This window comes from Aplysia californica, unplaced genomic scaffold (genome assembly GCF_000002075.1).
Source record: "Aplysia californica isolate F4 #8 unplaced genomic scaffold, AplCal3.0 scaffold00254, whole genome shotgun sequence".
Taxonomy (NCBI): domain Eukaryota; kingdom Metazoa; phylum Mollusca; class Gastropoda; order Aplysiida; family Aplysiidae; genus Aplysia; species Aplysia californica.
The window spans coordinates 789,420-792,963 of NW_004797524.1; positions in this window are offsets into that span (position 1 = coordinate 789,420).

Below are 3,544 nucleotides of genomic sequence, written 5' to 3' on the forward strand. Positions count from 1 at the left end.
CCCCCACCCCACCCCACACACACACACAAAACGACCTACAAACAAACAAAAACAAACAAAACCCTCCACCACACACACATCAAGGTAAATGCACGGCAAACCAGGGGAAAAAACGAACTGAAATATATACTAAATTGAACACAACTTCTTGGAGGGTACTGAATGAACATACAAAAAAGACAAGACTGCACTAAAATAAAGATCAGTGAAAAACACGATAAAGTTTCGCCAAACACAAAAGCAAATTTGGTGGTTCCGTTGGTGAAAACAGTCCAGCGGGCTTTTATTATCGAAAAAAAAATAGTAGCGGTGATCGTTAAAAAAACTGTTGAAGATTCCATGCCGCGCGGCAATCTCTGACTGAATATTGACGCCATTGTCACTATTCTTAGTACCGGGGATTCATTTTGTTCAAAACAAACTAAGATTTACAAAATGGGGCGTCGTATGTCCTGCTTCATATCTAAACTGTCAGAAACACATCATTCTAGATTATTTTACGGTTTGGAAGAGGAGAAGCTTGTGGTTTCAACGATACTCAACATGATAGGGTCACCTGGAGACACGTTGTTATCATTACCGTCTAATTATGGGCTCATTTGGAGCTCATTTTATGAAAAAAATGGGCCCTACTTTGAGGAAGGTACCCTAAAGGAAATGACCATAAAACAATTTTTAAAAGATATTTTCTAATGGAGGTCAGGGGGTATCGGTTCCTAACATATTCAGGTACCCGAAAATGTAAAAAGTTGAAAATCGATATTTTGACCCAAACATCGTATTTTGAAGATCCGCGCCTTCCCTTAAGTGGCATCAGAGTACGCCATAGGGTAGCTCAAGCAAAGGTGTGTCTCAGTGTAATGGGCAAGAAGGATCATCCACTTTACAAAGCACTTCATGACAACAATTCAGAATCAAAAGAGGAAAATTTTGGATGGCGGAAGCAGAGGATTGGGGAAAATATGTGTACCTGAGACTGAGAGCCTACCACTAGACGAAGAATGGGAACAGGCGGCAGGAGAATACAGGGACCTCACCAAGGTAAAAATAAGCATGGGCAGAGACAGAAGAAATGTTGCGGCTTCCATCAACGAGAGCGATATCAACCAGATTGTTGACACAAACTCAAAAGCAAAGGATCCTGTAATTTATACAGATGGTTCAGGGAAAAGGGATAGCCAGCGAAGTGGATGGGGATTTGTTGCATTCGCCAACAATAAAATCGTACACAGTGCATCTGGAGCCTACAGCATGGCTACATCAAGTATGCCAATGGAACTTGAAGCCATCACGAAAGCACTTGATTTGATGACCCAAGATCGCCCCCACACAACCCATGCTGTTCTTATCACTGATTCCATGTGTACCCTTAGAAGGATCGAAAAAGGTTTCCTGAGAACAGAATGGATTCAGACTATCGAAGCAACGCCTATACGATCGCTGACATGGATTTTCTGCCCTGGCAATGCAAGTGTTAGGGGAAATGAAAAGGCCGACAGACTGGCTGGTGAGGCCACCTCAGTTGACAACGCGGTTCAACCAGATAGGGTCGAGGTCCTGAAATGTCTCTCTCGGCAGCTTATTGAGGAGGAAGATAGGGAGGAAGAGGCCAGTACTGCCATGGAGGGGATGATGCTTTTGGGAATACAAAAAGGAAGCGGAAAATCTTTGCAGGAAAGAACAGAAGAACGGTTAACCAAATGTGCACTGACACAATCAGTGGAAAGACCTTCGGCGACATTTTGGAGAGAGCAACGGAGCATCCATGGATGTCCGGAGTGCAGGATGTTGCTTCCTAAAACAATGAACAATAAATAAGGTGCCATTTTATCAAGTGTCGTAACTGAGTTGAAAATGATGGTCAGTTGGTCACCATAAAGTTATTTAAAAACTTAGGCTAAATAGAGGGGGGGGGGATATCATTCAAAACAACAACAACAAAAAAACCCGATGTTTTCTGCTGTTAATAAATGATACGTTTGACGATGTTAGTAGCGATAATAAAAGCGATATGAAGATCTTTTTTGGCATCTTATTTTACTGCTGTTGCTTATGTGGCGGCAGTTGCTGTTGCTGCCCCTACTACGGATGCTTCTGCTCTTATACAACACTATTGTTGCTGCTATTTTCACCGAAGCTACGAGTGAAGTCTTTTTCAATAACAACACTGGGGAATGATTCCGAACAACAGTGGGAGTACACCAGGGTTGTCTTCTCTCTCCCACTCTTTTCAACATTTTCTTGGAGAGGATCATGACAGATGCACTTGAAGATCATGAAGGAACAGGCAGTATTGGGGGGCAGAACGATTAATAACTTACGTTTTGCAAACGACATAGACGGCTTTGTGGGGCAAGAACAAGAACTACTCGGCTTAATAGACCGTCTTGAAAAGACCTCCACAGCCTACAGCATGGAAATCAACGCAGGGAAGACCAAACTTATGTCTAACAGCAGTAAGAACATCACAGTGGACATCCAGGTCAACAACCAGAGGCTTGAGACGGTAAGCAGCTTCAAATACCTGGGTGCACTAGTGGCAGAAGAAGGATCAAAACCAGAAATAATCTCCAGAATAGCGCAAATTTCAGCAGCAATAACAAAGAGTAAGTTGAAAACCATCTGGAACGACATGAATATCACCATCAGATCAAAGATCAGACTGATGCCTTCCCTGGTCATGCCAATACTTCTGTGTGCATGTGAATCCTGGACCTTAAATGCAGACATTGAAAGAAGGATCAAAGCTGTGGAGATGAGATGCTTCTGAAAAATCCTTGGTATCTCATACAAAGATCACATCACAAATGATGACGTCAAACAACGGATCAAAAATTAAATTGGACCATATGCTGACCTTCTCACTCTGGTCAGGAAACGCAAACCGCAATGGTATGGACACATCACTCGTTCATCCGGCCTTGCCAAAATGATCCTATGAGGTAGCGTCCACGGAAAAAGGAGCATAGGCAGACCGAAGAAGAGTTGGGAGGACAACATAAAGGAACGGACAGGCCTGGAACTCAAAGACACGCTCAGGAAAGCTGAAGACCGGAAGAAGTGGAGGAAGCTGGTGGCCAAATCTTCAAAAGGATGATGATGATGATGATGATGATGATGATGATGATGATGATGATGATGATGATGATGATGATGATGATGATGATGATGATGATGAACTGTGTCATTAGCCTTTACCCCGATTTTAGTGTGTCGTCTACTGAACAGCAGGCTATCCCGAGGGGACAGGACACAAAAGGCCTAGATCTTCCTCATTTTCAACTCCTCTCAAGTGGTAATCAAACGTAGAAGCTGAAATACTATGTCATTAGTGTCCCAGCAATAATAATTATCAAAGGTACAGTGTATACCGAAATTGGGTAATGCTACAATGCTTGCTCATTATGCACATAATTGAAAATTACAAAGTTAAAGGGTGGACCAGGTTTTCGGGTGTTAACAAGATGAAGTTCGATTCTTTAGGTCTATGCATGGCGACAGATGTGTTTTGGAGTGGACCATGGACGGGGGTGTGGGGTGTGTG